Source organism: Neofelis nebulosa, chromosome 18 (genome assembly GCF_028018385.1).
Source record: "Neofelis nebulosa isolate mNeoNeb1 chromosome 18, mNeoNeb1.pri, whole genome shotgun sequence".
In the NCBI taxonomy this organism is placed as follows: Eukaryota; Metazoa; Chordata; class Mammalia; order Carnivora; family Felidae; genus Neofelis; species Neofelis nebulosa.
This window is the reverse complement of record NC_080799.1, coordinates 27333701-27350617: the sequence shown is the minus strand read 5'-3', so window position 1 is coordinate 27350617 and position 16917 is coordinate 27333701.

Below are 16917 nucleotides of genomic sequence, written 5' to 3'. Positions count from 1 at the left end.
TGTGTATACACATACACCCACAGACACACCCACATGTGGCTGAGCAAAGATGAGTCACACTATTTTATATCTTGCCTTTCTCCAAATATAGCATAAACATTTTTCTCTGTGTTTATATAGATTAAAATAGACACATCTAGCCTTTCAGCAATTTCATATCAAAGAATTTTCATTAAGTAATCTGACATGGATATACAAGATGTTTATTACGGGGCACCTGGGTGGCTCAGTCAGTTAAGCGTCCGACTTTGGCTCAGGTCATGATCTCACAGTTTGTGAGTTTGAGTCCCACGTTGGGCTCTGTGCTGACAGCTTGGACCCTGGATGGACCCCGCTTCAGATTCTGTGTCTCCCTCTCTCTCTGCCCCTACCTTGCTCATGCTTGCTCTCTCTCTCTCTCTCTCTCTCTCTCTCCCAAAAATAAATAAACGTAAAAAAAAAGATGTTTATTACAGCATCATTTATAATGGTTAGAAAACTCAGAATAACTCAATGTCTAACAAGAAGGGTCTGATTAAATGAAGTAGGAGCTAGCTCTACCATGGCCGTTATAATCAGAAGTCTATTTTAATAACGTGAGGAACTGCCCCAACATATGGTGAAATATTGGGGGAAAAAAAACCAAAAACTGGGATACAAAACATTAGTATTCAGTGGGGAATAAAAAAAGTTTATATACTTTGGAAAAAATAGTAGAATATCCACCACAATGTTAACAGTGGTTATGGCTGAAGGATGGAATCACGAGTTCCTTTTGCAAACAGTAGTTAGCGTATGTGGCCAAATAGTTGATAAAACAAAATGGTAGACAATGCAGAGTTAGCTCTGTCCTGTTCCAGAAACCTCCATCTTCCCCATTTCTCTCCCTAAGGAGCAACCACTCTGAGCAGTTTCTTTTCCTTCCTTGTCGGAATGTTCTATGTGATATAAACACCCACGTACACACACGTGTGCGTGCGCGAAAGCAAGAATGTGCTACTCCACATTCTCCCAACTTGGCATATGTTGGAGGTCTTTCTCAGTCACAACAGGGAGGTCAACTTCATTCTTTCAGCGCCTGAGTACTGTTTTCCACTCCCCACTACAGAGGGAGGTGGGTGCGAGTGGACGGCAAGTCCTGACATCACAGTTGACGTACAAGAGGTGTTTGTTGGGTGAACGAGCTTAGCCAAGAGGTGAGAGGGCTCCATTCCTTCCTGCCTCATCTGTAGGATGTGTCTCCTCATTATTTTCTGTCTCTTCTCCTTCCTTAGCCCTTTCCCTCTAGCCTTGAACGTGTGAGCATCTCACACTCAAAGGAAGGAAAGAAGGAAGGGAGGGAGGGATGGGTGCAGGGAGAAGGGAAGAAAGGAAGGAAAATTAAAATACAAAATCTCCCTTAACTTCTCTTCTTCACTGCCATTCCCGGACAACTGACTGATACACCCACTCTGTGCTAGGTGTTCGAGGATATTCCAGTAAACAAAAAAATGTAAGCATTCCTGCCCTCACTGATTATATTCCGGTAGGAGGAGATAGATGCTAAACAAGGGTGTCAGATGCTGGTGTGATGGCCTGCCTCTCTGCAGACTGTTTTCCTTATCTAAGTCTCCTTGAGAGAGTCTTTTCCTCTGAGGGCACAGGTGGGCATCCCTGCTCTGGCCTGCAAGTTGTGGGCCAGAGGTCCTGTGTCTTCCGCATCTTCCACTGGACCCTCTGCGTCCTGTGCTCCCTGCTCTCCTGTCAGTGTTCCTAGAGCGAGGGCTGGCATAAACAGTAGCTACTCTTTTTTTTTTTTTAACTTAGAAAAAAAAAAGTTTTTAAAAATTGTTTATTTTTGAGAGAGAGAGAGACAGAGCACGAGTGGGGGAGAGGCAGGATCTGAAGCGGGCTCCAGGCTCTGAGCTGTCAGCCCGGAACCCAACGCAGGACTCGAATTCACGAACCGCAAGATCATGACCTGAGCTGAAGTCGGGCGCTTAAAGGACTGGGCCCCCCAGGCGCCCCAACAGTAGCTACTCTTTTTTTTCTTTTTTTTTTTCAACGTATTTATTTATTTATTTATTTATTTATTTATTTATTTATTTATTTATTTTTGGGACAGAGAGAGACAGAGCATGAACGGGGGAGGGGCAGAGAGAGAGGGAGACACAGAATCGGAAACAGGCTCCAGGCTCCGAGCCATCAGCCCAGAGCCTGACGCGGGGCTCGAACTCACGGACCGCGAGATCGTGACCTGGCTGAAGTTGGACGCTTAACCGACTGCGCCATCCAGGCGCCCCTTACAGTAGCTACTCTTAATTACACACCAAGTTCTACGTGCCTGGTGCTGCAATAAGTATTTGACAAGTACGACCGTGCACGAACCTTTGGAGGTAGTACTATTATTGCTTCTGTTTTGCAAACTGAGCGAACTGGGAGCCACAGAGAAGAGGGGGGTCAGCATTTGAACCACGGTGGGCTAGCTTGGGTGTCCTTATCTCTCCTGGGACACTATACGTAATTGTCCACAGGCAACCTTGCTCTTTCTTTTTCAAAGTTGGGAATCCTGCTTTTTTGGATAAACATTCCCAGGATCATTTATTATTTTTCACTCACTGGCTCGTGATTTTTTGCAACTGTTAAATTGTCAAGTCATTTAGCGCATATTCCTAGCACCTCCTCTTTCCAGAAACTTTCTAGGCATTAAGGGACACAAAGATTAGGATGGACCAGTCCTCTAGTGAATCCCGAGGTGACGATGTGCACAAATGACCACAGTAGACTGCAGATTGGGTTATTTAACATGTAGAGTAAGAATGACATAGCGGATAACATTTACTGAGCAGTAACATTTACTGAGCAGTAGCAGTATTCTCGTCATCGTGTTAAACACTTTACAGGCCTTTTGCCTTGCATGAGTCTCCTAAAATCCTGAGATTTTACAGATGGAGAAACTAAGGCTTAGAGAAGGTCAGTCCTCTGCCCGGAAAACTGTTACTAGAATGTAGGAAGCCCAGTTAAATGTAAATTTCAGATGAGCATGTCCCATTCTTACTGTAAAAACAATTATTCATTGTTTATCAAAAATTCATAGTTAGCTGTGTGTTCTAGGTTTCCTTTTGGTAATCAAGCTCAAGGTCATCCAAGTGGCATTTGGACCCAAAGCTGTCTGACTTTAGAGATGAATCAGGTACCACAACTGAACGCAAGGTCAACAGGCAGCATGCTCCCAAATGCCCCCTCAAAGTCATATTCTTCAGACCCTACTGGCCCCTTAGGGCCAGCGTACCGGAATGTCACAGGCCCTCAGAGAGGTTAGCGGTGCATGTGCGCGTGTGTGCAAGCGCCTGCAGAGATGGACGCAGGAGGGAAGGGGGGATCTTCCCACCTTTGCCCTCCAGGTGCAAGAAGACAGCAGCTAAGCAGTGAAGTGAGTGGCTCATATCTGGGCTGCTCCTTCCGGAGGGAAATCAATGATTTAGTTAAAGGCTCACATGCCCTGTGCTGCGGATTGGGGCCATCCCGGTGGAGCTGCTCTGCAGAACCTTTTTATAAACGAGCAACAATTTACACTCCAAATGAAGTCCTAATAAACTGCCACTGCAGCTCTGCCAGGAGTAGGCCGGGTAAACACTTCCTTTTAATAAAACACACGCGCTGTGGTCTCAGCAGGGCTGAGACGGTTGTGCCTTGAGTATCCTGGCCTTGCAGCCTGGGCCCAGGGGGCCGGGCGGGGCAGGACCTGCAGGCCCATTTGTGTCGGAGGTTTATCTGCTCTTGTTCACTGGGTCTGTGCTCCTGGTCTCTAGATTCCCAGAGTGGGAGGGGCCTCGATTTCAGCCAGGACAGTCACACACTAGGTGATGGAACTCCAGTGTTTCCCATTGATGCACCCATGATTCCTCACTGCTGTTCCAGAGGGACCATGCGGGATGACTGTTAGGAACTCTGGCCTGGAGACAGACTGGTGGATTCATGTACCTTCTCCTGGCTGTGTGACCTTGGATACCTTGACTTAATCTCTCGGTGCCTCACTTGCTCATTTATAAAATGGGAATAATAATAGTGCCTACCGTTCAAAGCTGTGGCACAGTGCCTGGCATAGAGTAAGTGCTTGATAACAACCGTTACTGTGATTTTATTATTAAAATGACAATATAGGGGTGTCTGTGTGGCTCAGTTGGTTAAGCATCTGACTCTTGATTTGGGCTCAGGTCACGATCTCACGGTTTCGGGGTTCGAGCCCCGCATTGGTCTCTGTGCTGGCAGTGCAGAGCCTGCTTGGGATTCTCTCTCTCTCTCTCTCTCTCTCTCTGCCCCTCCCCCACCTGTGCACGCTCTCTCTCTCTCTCAAAATGAATTAATAAACGTAAATAAATAAAATGACCATATATATATATAATGACTGTGCAGTTCTTAGCACGTAATAAATGCTTAGTAAATGGTATAATATTTGTACTATTATATTTAGGATGATTATAAGTACTAATAAGCTATCAGGAAGACCTTTATAACTTTGAGACCAAATTACATTGCTGTAAACTCTACTTGTTGCCCTAACTCCATCCTCTTGAAGCTAAACAGAGTGAACTCAATCCTGACAACCCTCAAGTATTTGCCCTACTTGCTCCTAAATGTATGCCTTTCGAAGGGGCACTTTCTTTTTTTTTTTTTTTTTTTAAGTGTTTGTTCATTTTTGAGAGAGAGAGAGAGAGAAGAGAGAGGGGAGGGGCAGAGAGAGACTGGGACAGAGGATCTGAAGGTTCTGCACTGTCAGCAGAAAGCCTGATGTGGGGCTCGAACTCACAAACTGTGAGATCATGACCTGAGTTGAAGTCGGAGGCTTAACCAACTGAGCCACACAGGCACCCCAGGAAGGGGCACTTTCAAGTAAAAGTCCACCAATTCCTTCAGCTACTCAACCAGACATCCTCCTTCCTTTCCTATGAAGGCCCATGTTTAAAATGGGGACTATAATGCTTATCTTCCAAGAGGGAATAAGTTCATGTGTCTTAAAGCTCCTAGCATGTATAGCACACAGTAGGTGCTGTTCCCTCCTGTTCCCCCACCTAAGAGCAGAGTATCATTGTCCCACTTCCCAGGAGCCAGTCTCGCTAATAGCTATGAACACAGGCTCTGGAGTCAGATTGCTTGGGTCCAAACCTGGCTCCATCACAGCCGTGTGACCTTGGGCAAGCTACTTAACCCCTCCTTGACTCACTTACCTCGTCTGTAAAATGGGAATAAGAGCACTGTGTGCTTGTGTTGATTAACTGAGATGATCCAGGCAAAGCACTAGAACAGTACTGGTATATAGCAGGCACTCAACCAGTAGTCTTAGGCTATATTCTTCCAGGTGAGCCACACAGAACTTCAGGTAGTATCAGGACCAGGCAATATTCCTTCACTCTTTCTTTGAGCCCTGCGTCAGCCCACCATCCTTGGCCAGCCCCTCCAGTAGTAGCTTATGGCGTTGTCCACACACGCTACCATTAAGCATCAACACTCTTATCTTAAAAAAAATTTTTTTAAAACATTTGTTTATTTTTGAGAGACAGAGCGTGAGCAGGGGAGAGGCAGAGAGAGAAGGAGCCACAGAAACTGAAACAGGCTTCAGGCTCTGAGCTGTCAGCAGAGTCCAACATGGGGCTTGAACCCATGAACTGTGAGATCATGACCTGAGCCGAAGTCGGACGCTTAACAGACTGAGCCACCCAGGCGCCCCTACCAACACTCTCATCTTGTCCTTCACCAGCTGTTACTTCTCTTGGACTCATGTACAGGCCTTCACATTGATCCCTATTCATTTCCACCCTGCCAGCTCTGTGCTGTGATTCCAGTTGTTTAGGAATCTTTGGGGTGCTCAGTCTATCATCCAACATGGGCCAGCGTTCCTTGTATCCTGGCTTGTGGACAAAGTGGATGTTATAAAACCAGGAAAAAGAGCCAGAGCTCATAGTTGACTTAAGTTGCTCTTTGCCTCTGCCCAGAATTCATGCCCCATTTTTTGGCAACTGTATTTCAGTATTGCTTTTGGGAACCACCTCTCTGCCGCAGCATGTGGTTTTGGTGGGGTTGTGAATCAAGGTGCTGGCGAAGGGTACAGATCCCAGGCTGGGCCAGTCAGATTCTTTCTCTGGAACCTAACTATTGAGAATGACACAAGGAACCTTCCTACCCATGAAAAAGAAAAAGAAAGAAAGGAGAAGAAAAAAAAAAAAAAAGCTGGTTCACCCTGAACACAACGGCTTGAAGAGACTGTCTACTAGATCCTATTCTGTGGATCCTTAGTGCTACCTTTTCCTGTCCTGTTGGGAGTTCTTGAGCTTTTCCTTTGGCATATAGCCGATATTTATTGCCATAAGAATGCGGTGTGCCAAACTGTGACAAATTATATCCTCCCCAAATTCATAGAGTTCAAGTCCTAAGCCCCAGGACCTCAGAATGTGATTGTATTGGGAGACAGGGCCTTTAAAGAGCTGATTAAGTTAAAATGGGGTCATTACAGTGGGCCCTCATCCAACCTGAATGATATCCTTATAAGAAGAGGAAATCCGGGTACACAGAGAATCAAGGCATGCGTGTGCGCAGAGGAAAGACTACACGAGGACACAGCCATCCATAGCTATCTGCAAACCAGGGAGAGAGACATGTGCTGACACCTTGGTCCTGGACTTTTGTCCTCCAGAATTGTGGGAAGATACTTTTCTGTTGTGTAAGCCACCCAGTCTGTGGCAGGTTGTCATTGCAGCCCTAACAAGCTAATGGACAACCCATCCCAAAATTCAGTGACTTAAAACACTAGGCATTTATCCAGCTCATGAAACTGTGGACCACATAGGTGGTCTTCCGGTAGAGACTCCTGGTAGGTCCGCTCCTGAATCTGCAGCTAGTTGAAGGTTCACAAAACAACCACTGGTGCTTGCTGGACTCTCATATGTCTGGGGGGTCAGCTGGGAACTGATTGGGTTCCGGGTGACTTCTGTGGGACCAATGGGGTGACCCAACTGTATCCAACATGTCTCATCCTTCAGCAAGTCACCAGGGCATGTTCTCAAGATAAAGGCAGAGGAGCAGGGGAAAGAATGGGAGGTGCCAATGCTTTTTCAAGCCTCTCTTCGTGTCACAGCTGCTAGTGTCCATTGGGTCAAAGCAAGTTACAGGGGCGGGAGGAGCCTCATATTGAAGAGTGTGGATACGGGGAAGGGTGAAGAGTCAGAGCTATTACTGAATCAACTGCACGCCATGAACTAGTTCAGAACCTTCTGATGAGTTTATTTTGCCCCTCAGAGTTGGTTTTTGTTGCTTGAGATTAAAGAACTCTCACTGATGCAGAGCCGGAAGGTAGGATGGATGTGTATCTACATCCAAGTCTTGGAAGCCAATGGAAGAGAATGGTTCAAAATGGAAGCCAAACGTTGACTGGAAGTCAAGTGATAAAAGGACTAAGAAAGGCCCATTGCATTTACGAGCCAGTAGATTATTTGTCACCTTAGTCAGAACCGTTTCTATGGAGAAGTGGGGGCAGAAGCCAGATCAGCGAGGGTGAAAGGTTAAGAGGGGGATACTGTGAGTGTGGACAACTTTTTGAAGGATCTCATGCCATATAAAATCTGGAGGAGGATGTGGGGTTATGGAAGGTTTTCAAATTTGCTTTTATAGAGGAGGAGAAATCGAGAAAGGAGCCAGTGGGGTCCAAAGTCTAATTCTAAGCAAGTGAACTAAGGGTGAACTAGCCCAGCCTCCACTGGAGCAGGTCCATGGATTCTCGTTACTCCCGTCAGCTTTGACTTCCTTGTGTCAGCATCTAGGAGCCTGTCTGATGTCCTCACGGGGACGGCCTATCCTCACCATGGATCTCCTCTGTCTCTGTCATATCGCACCACGTGAACATTGTCCCACTCGCCCCTTCACCACCCCCAGGAGAAGCCCCCAGAGATGGGATCCAGGATACTAATGGAGTGGTGGTCACATTCTTCTGCTCTAGAGGGGGTTATTTGAGGTGATTTGACTTCCAGCTTGAGACTGCCCCCCCATCATCCATCCAGTTGAGACAGTCATCACTGACACCCCAGTTACATGGAAATCCTGGTAAACTCAGAAGATCAGGAAAAGAAAACTTACCTCTTACATAACTAAATTATATCTGGGGCACACACAGCCTGTCTTGAGGGTGAGGTGGAATGGATGCCAATTCCAGGGAAAAGAATTGCGGAAGGAAGGATAACACCCTAATTGGAGTCTTTTGCCAGGGCTGGAGTCAACTCAGGGAATTAATAGGGACTAATCCAATTCTGCCACTTGCTGTGTGACCTTTCACAGGTGAATTGACCTCTCTGGGCTTTCTCTTCATAGGATTATGAGGATTGAGTACAATTCCATTTTGTAAGGTAGTACGATGCCTCCTGAATAAATTCCTTTCTCTTCTTTCATCCACTGTGCAGTTGTTAAATTATTGTCTCTCACTTCCAAACCCAGCCCTCTCTATCCCTGTAGTGCTGGGATCAGGACTTGGCCACCACATTTCTGCCATGCCAGCTGCTCCAAGTTAGGCTCTGTCCATAGGGGGCGCTAGAGGCGGGGGGGGGAACTGAGGAGCTGGAAAAGGGAAGATCAGACTTGCTTCTTCCTGTTCCCTTGCACATTTCCTTAACAATACTTCTCTGCCCGGGATCCAGGCTGTAGCTTTTCACGGAACCAGTCTGATCTGAGACTCCTTCACTGACTGGCCAGCATCCCAGATTTGGGTTCCAGAACCATGGGGCCCTCCTGAGCCTGCTGAGCTTTAATAATTCCAACCTCTTCCCTTGTTGCCCCAACTGGAGTGGTGGTGGCTGCTCTCCTGCAGCGGATGTCTCTGTAATGCCTTGGAGTTAGCTTTTTCCCTGTTCCTAGTTTCCCACTTTATGCCTCTTTAACAGTCCTTGTCCTAAACCCCCAGTCACTGGTCTGGCTCCTGCCCTCTGACTGGATCCTGACTGATAACCCGCCCCCCCCCCCCCCCGCCCCCTCACAGATCCTCATCCAAAGTGCTACCACAGGATCAGTCCCCTTGTCCTGAGTTGTCTCTTCCCTGGTACCCCCATCAGTAGGATTTCTCCCATTGTACAGATGGCTGGACCTGGCTGTGTCTGAATGCACTGAGGCCTTTGTTAAGACACTTTGTGGGGGCCCCACCTCTAGAGAATCTGACTCACTCGGAAATCCTGAGGCGGGAATCTGGGATCCATATTTTTAATAATTGCTCCTGGTTTGGGAAATCACTTTTGTGCAGTCAGGGACCAGGTCTTTTTGTTTGTTTGTTTGTTTAATCTTTGTTCCCACAACCTTGGCCCTTTGCAGGCCTCCACAGGAAAGCTTGTTGAATGAGTGGATAGATGTGTGTCTGCACTATTTGTAGCCACCTCCTCCCCACGGGATCAAGGACCAAGGTGAGTTGCAAATGATTTTGTTTTTCTGTTAGGTGCAAAAACGTGTAATGGTGATCAGTAGAAGAGAAAGCATGCTCAGTCCCGGTTGCTGCTCAGGTAAGATAATGGACGGAAGATGTAATCCTGAAATGTCTTAAAAGTAAAGTTAGCAAATATTTTGAGAAGGTCTCCTATAAAATAATGAATCATTGTTTTCAGGAAGTACTGAGGTCATCCCTTTATTTTTTTTTATTTTATTTAAAAAAAATTTTTTTTAACATTTTATTTATTTTTGAGACAGAGAGAGACAGAGCATGAACGGGGGAGGGGCAGAGAGAGAGGGAGACACAGAATCGGAAGCAGGCTCCAGGCTCTAGGCCATCAGCCCAGAGCCCGACGCGGGGCTCGAACTCAGGGACCGCGAGATTGTGACCTGAGCTGAAGTCGGACGCTTCACCGACTGAGCCACCCAGGCGCCCCGAGGTCATCCCTTTAGATGGCAGGCTATGCTAAACTTGTGCTTCGTGAGCTGATGTGAACAATTTGCGAAGTTTTAAATAATTCTGGTGCAAAAGTTTTTTGTTTTGTTTTTTTTCCCTCCCAGAGTTTTATTTCACCTGAGGTACTGGATCAAATGAAAATAGATTACTAGTCCCTTCATCAGTAAAAACTGGTTTGGAGACAGCTGTTGGAAAGCTCATTATGGCATATGGGGAAAGAGGATGGGTTTTTACTAGTTTACTTCGAAGAAGGGAGAAAAGCCATGAAGGGCTAAGTCTTAACCAATATATGATACTTATCTCCACATTAAATAGATAATGCTTATGCAAGACTTGTTCTAGTTATATTAAATTATATCAGTAAGAAAAAATGGCTGTAATGGTGTTACCATCCTCAGGAGGAGTGGTTTCTGAAGATATAACCTGAAGATATATCCTGAAGATATAATCGTGCAGATTGGTCTGAAATTGGTCAACCCCAGAATGCAGAGCCCCAGGAATAATTATGCTAGTTATGGGTACCTAGATAGTGTAAGGGCAGAAATTCTCAGTTGACGTTAGCTAGAAAGTCTCTACTTAGCAAGCTTGATGGGAGGAGAGACATGTGTTAAAGCATATTCATTGACCCATCTATTGGGCCATTGACCCAAGAATCAGTTTCTTATTGCTGTGTGCAGTTTCCTATTGGGAGGAGGCTTAGGACTACGGGACTGTGGTCACTGCCTGAGGGACACCACTGGAGTTGGGGAAGACACAGTCTTCTGAATGGAGCTAAGTCCACATGGCCAACCAAGTCAACGTGTGGGAGAGTCCATTGGGCTTTTCTGACCTGACTATGTGCATAAGAGAAAGCTCAAGGCGAAGCCAAGAAAAAGGAATGTATAGTATGCTTGAGGCAGAAGAAAGAAATGGTAAGAAATAGCCCCAGGGCCCAAGCCTTTGGCTGAGGGGAAATCTGAAAGGCATCATTACCCTGAAACAAAAGAAAGGGGGAATATGATCAGTTAGGGGCAAGATAGTTGGGTAGACTCCACAGGTGGATGAAGGGTAGCACATCATTAGGCTGTAGAACTGGCACAAAGGCCTAAGTCCTCTTAGACAGGATTTAACCTACAATGTAAGGACTCATGTTTGCTTCTGATAACAGTCTTTGTCCAAGCAAAGGAGTGTGGGCACAGCTAGCTCTTCCCTGAGGCAAAACAAGGGTCTGACAACCTACTCCCGCCCCAGAAGATGAAGCTGTTGCTCTAGACTGGTCTCAGTTTGCAGTTTGCCTACATTTGAAAACACGAAAGTTCCTGTGTATCAGTACTTCTGAGGGATGCCTGTCAGGGGGTGGTGGGAAACAGTTCAGTTGCAGAAGCTTTTGAGCTGGGCATCGCTGAGTATTTACTTAGAACAAACAAAGCATTTATAATGCAGACAAAACCAAACCAGAGGCATGAGCTGAGTGACGCTGTGGCTACTGTGAAGTGGCCTCCCTGCCGGGCTTGGGAGTGGAGGCTCACAGATCCTTCCCACCAGACCTCGGCGACTTCCTGGCCCTGCCCTGCCCATCCCTACGCGACCTGTTCATTTCTACTAGCTCACAGAATCCGGGCTCCAAACTGCAGGAGTAGTTGCCATGGCACTTTACCAAGGAACACAGATCAATTTAAGAAAAGCAAATTACCTGGGGGTAGTGAGTGATAAGAAAATAATAAGGTTATACGTGTAATTGGGCATTTTTACTAGCTGATGCTGGTGCAGAAAACAGTCTCTCCCTAACCACCCTGTGCCTCCTCCTTGCCCCCATCTCTCCATATCCAGTCATACCCATAGAAGCTTGCTCTTAAATGGGAGGAGAAAGGAGTGTGGTAGGGGACAATGGAGGGAAGAGAAATCTCTTGTTCCAGAGTTAGGGGTTGGATTTAGGAGCCGACAGAGCTGTGGAAATGACAATTTAAGAAACTCTAGACTGAAGCGTATTTTCTCCAAGTCCTTGGGTCACAGGGTGTTGCCTAGAATTGGGAAGAATGCCTTCCTCTTTATTCTTGCAAAGAACCCAGAACCACCTGGGACCCTGAGTTTTGGAGGTGTCAGATGCACCCAAAGACAGCACACTTGGCATGGACATTTTCGGGTGGGGAGACCCCCTCAGGCATCTCTGTTGACACCAAATGTGGACACGTGGGAGCCACATGGGGAGAAAGAGGACAGCAGATCTGCAGTGGAGGTGGGGGGGACATCCCACCAGGGACCCCGAGAGAGAAAGGACAAGAGAATGAAGTCCTGCTTTCACAAGCATGGTGCTCTTGAGCCAACTGATGCCCATGCCTAAACTTTTATGAACTGGAGAGACCAGGGCAGAGCACATTAATTAGATTATACAACAAGACACAATGTGTAACTTGTGACCCACCAGTCCTAGCCAGGCCTGGGCTCGTTCAGTTGTCTCTGGAAGCGGAAACTGAACCCCACGATCAAGTAACAAGGTTGAAGCTCATTCCCATGAGGCCAGGTTGAGTTGCTCAATACGAGTTTAGGGTTTGGTTTGTACAGGGTGCAGTCACCCAAATCCTGCTTGTGGAATCTGGGCATACCTGGACACAGGCCAGATGTTTGCCAAACGCCTGTGTTGTGGATACTTCTTTTCTGGACTTCCCTAGATCACTTATTCAGTCCACAGAAGTGGCTCTCAGCAGCTGTGTTCCTGTCTAGTGATCCAGACCCCCTCCCAGCAATAGCTGATAGTCTAGGGGTGGACACTTGCCCCAAGCTAGACCAATCAGCTTCTTCCTCTGGGAGTTTGGAATTTTCTATGGACAGAGGTCAAAGGTCACACTCCATTCAGGGTAATGCTCTACTTGCACACCAGTCAAACGGGGTCTTGGGGGTCTTGTTCAAGCGCAGCTTCTGGTTTAGAATGTTGGGGGGGGTGGGGGCTGAGGTTCTGTGTTCTAACACATTCCAGGTGACACCTGTGCCGCTGGTTCTCAGACCGCATTTTGAGAAGCAAGGACCTAGATAGCATACTCTTTTTTCCAACAATTATTTTGATCATATACTCCAGTGGGTGTGCATTTATTTATTTATAAATTATACCAACATAATAGTGTTATGTGTATTGTAAAGCAAATAAAAATAGGAAGAAGTTAAAATGAGATAAAACTAAATAGAAATTTGAGTATTTTCTGCCTGTATCTCAGGGGATGGACTTGTCACTCCCAAAGGTGTGTACACACCATTTTGGGGGGGTCACTGCTCCAGAGGGAAGGTACACATGCCCACTTCTGGGAGCCCCCAAATGTTCCTGGTTCCTGTCCTTGCCAAGGACTGGATACCCAAAGCCTCCATTGATTCCCTGATACCCCAGCAGCTTTCCAGTGACTTCTCTAGTGTGTTTCTGTTACTTGTGCGCCCCCCAAGTTAATATGATGAAACTCTAATCCTCATGGTATTGGGAGGTCAGGGTAAGGTCCAAGAGGAAAGGCGGGGCACTTGAGAAATGGAGTCAGGGAGCGGATGGGCTGTGGAGCATGAAATTGGTCAGGGCCAGCAGTTTAGGGCTGGGGCCCTGGACAATGCGGGATGTGCGAGGCCTCTTTTCATGCTCTGTGCTGCGTATGGGGATGGACAGCAGCAGCAGCCAGCAGGGGAACCTGCCTCTGTTCTACAGGACACCCCTAGTGCCAGCCCCCTCCTTTTAGCCCTCATAGTCAGGGAGGAGATATGGGAAGACCCCCTCTCTAATAGAATTCTCTGGAAGGGTGCCTGGTAGGAAGGTACATTAATTTGGTACTAATTCCATAGGAGGCAGACTGGTATGAAAGAAAATGTGAAATCTAAAAGGTGAACAAACATATGAAGAGATTCTCAAATTCATTTACTAATAAGAGAAATGTAGATTAAAATAATAAGATATCCCTTGACATCTGTGGACTGGCAAAATTGTAAAGCTAGATAATGCCAGGTGTGGGTGGGGAGGGGTCGATCCAGGAGCCTTACGTCCTGCTGAAGAAAATGCACCTGGCAGCACCATCAGGTGGAGTGTTTGTACCCTACACCAGCAGGCCTGCTCCCAAAGGAGGGAACGTGAACGAGAGTGTTCCCCACAGCATTAATTGTGGTGGCAGTCTCCGTGTCTGTCACCGCGAGGGAGGGGAGGCAAAGCCCAGAGACTGTGCATCCCTGAGATCACACAGAAAACAATACGGATGGGTCCTAAAAACACGGGGCTGCGTTGTCTGTGGTGTGGGGGAGGGAGTGGGCTTCAGGGAGGACAAGGTTCTCTTCAAGAGAGCCGGGGAGGGCCTACACAGACCAGTGGTGAGCACAGGTGGAAAAGAAAAGAAGAAAAATACAAGAAAAAAGAAAACGGGTTCGCTAGCTGAGACCTCGTTAGGTGTTTCTTCCATAGAATAATAACGGTGAGCATTCAGAACCTTGCCTCTTGGTTCAAGGTAAACCCGGAGAGTAACATGATGGCTGAGGGCTTTCTCTGTCATCACCTTTATCCCCCTCCCCCTGATACACACACACACACACACACACACACACACGTGCGCACACACTGTTTCTGGAAAGGTACAGCTTCCTAGCATCCCATCTCTGTCCTAACACATGATGTGGACTTGTCTTCCTGGGAGAGAATTCTGACTAGCCAGTCGAGTAAATCAGTGGTCCCACTGGATACTGTAACTGTGTCTGTTCCCAGGACCCTCCCAGACCTGTCCTACCCTCATCTTTCAGCGTTGAGGACTGGGAATCTGCCTTCTTGATTGGTCTAGATGGTAAAATTAGTATTTAGCATCGCAGGTGATTCTGGTCACCTGGTAGGTTTGGAAACTAAGGAACTAGCCCGAGCTTCTCAACCTGGGCTGCCCAGCAGGATTACCAGGAGAGCTAAAGACCAACGAACAAAACACCACCACCAACAAAAACTGGTATCTGAGCCTCGTACCTGACCAATAAAATAGGAATCTTTCTGCTATTTGTGGGGCTCAGGAATTGTGTCTTGAACCTTCCTAGTGGATTCTACTGTGCAGCCAGTGTTGGGAGCCACTGCCCCTGGGCACTGTTTCGTCATCTTCCCTGCTGGTGTGAATCGTCTGGGGGGCTTGTCAAGCATACGGCTTCCTGGGCCCTTCCCCCAGACATCCTGATACCTGTGCATTGGGTGGCAGCCCAGGAATTTGTGTTTCTAACAAGTAAGTGGCTTGACCTTACGTACCATAGTGGGACAAACAGTCCTTTTTGTTCTCTGTATGGAAAGGAGTTCCCTTCATTTTTCCCTCCCCCTTCTCCCTGTTTCCAAAATCCCTGGACAACAGCCCTCACTTGGAAGAAACAGGCACAGTTTTGGACACATGTTTTGTAGTCCGTGTACCCAAGTTCCTTGCTGAGTCCCAAGTACCTAGTCATCAGAGATGTGCTTCTTTCTGCAGCTTTGTCTTTGTCCTTTGCCTGTAGTGGCCTTCCTCTGCATTTGTCTCCCACACCAGGGCTTCATTCCCTGGAGCTGAGGGGAGACGCTCCTGACCTGGAGATCTCCCAGGCATGGAGTTTGGGAGGCAAGGTGATGTGCAGGAACTATTGCCACATACTGGGGGGTTCCCAAGATGCTCTCTGTCTAGCCCTCCTGGTTTGTACGCTGTCATCAGTTCTTCCTTGAGGCCATCAGGTGAGGGCTCTGGATCGAACACATTCTCATCAACCAAAGCATCTGAGAGATCCTGTTGTTTCATAGGACCAGAGACCCTATTTGAGGCTCCTTTTGCCATCATTTGCAGTATCTCTTGACTTCATTTCAATTTAGGTTTTCAGTATGCATGATACATACAGGGCTGCTCCCTCTCCCAAGTGGGCAAAAGACACAAACAGTCAAATTATATGAGACAGAATACAAGTAGCCAATAAACAAATAATAATACTACTAATAAATGCAAATAAAATTATAATAAAATGTTAAGTTTTTACTTGGTCTGGCAAAGATTAGAGAATAATAACAGTACATGTAGTTGGCGAAGTTGTTGTGAAATAGGCATTCGCATTAGTGGGGACCATGAATTGGTCTGACAACTTTCGAAGACAATCTGGCAGTAGCTTTCTGAATTTAAAATATACATATCATTGAGAAAGGAATTCTATATCAAGTAATTTACTTTATAGAGCTATTCACAAAGGTATGCCAGAATATCTTTATATGTATCTTTATACATATCTATCCATATCTATATCTGTATGTGCATCTGTATCTGTGTGTGTATGTGCAACTGTATGTATCTGTGTGTGCATCTGTATCTGAGTGTAGATACAGATGTGGGTATTTAGTACAGCCCTTTGCAATAGTGAAACATGGGGAAGCAACCTAAGTGTCCAGCAGCAGATACCATGCAGGTGTTAATGAGGGGGAGGTGGAATCCATATGCACTGCTGTGGAAAGATCGCTGTATCATTATCTAAAGAAAGCAAGGCTTACATTAATTAAACAATGAGTCCCCAGCTTGCTTCTAACTTACCCTCTGTTCTGAGGTCGTAAGAAATAAAGAGGAAAAAGCAAAGACTTGACTCTCGTTCCCATCATTTATGAGCTATATAATTTTGGCCAAGTTACACAACTTCTTTGAACCTTTGAACCTTTATGTCTAAAATGGAAGCCATCAGAGCCACGTCATAGAATTCTTATGCTGTTTGAAAGGTTATAATGTATTAAAACTCAGTATGTGTTAATTTCCATCTCCCAAAAGGTAAAAATGAAGGTGACATAAATGAAGGTCTGTATATAAAGTAAGACTAGATCAGTTTTTTTATATTTTTATTTTTTTTTATCAATCTTAGTTTTGTCCTGTAAACTCTGACTAACTTTGCTAGAATTGGCCTTTTTTCTTGGAGTCTGAGTTTCAGGGAGGCTGCAGCCTGGGGGGGTGAGGTCGGGGGCAGGAATGAGAAGTTGGAGAATATCACGTGCACTAGTCCTAAAATCCACCAAGCCCACCTTTGCCTAATTCAGTCCTGATTCATTTATTTTTCTCTCTCAGTCTGAGTTCTCGCTTGATGCCTTTAAA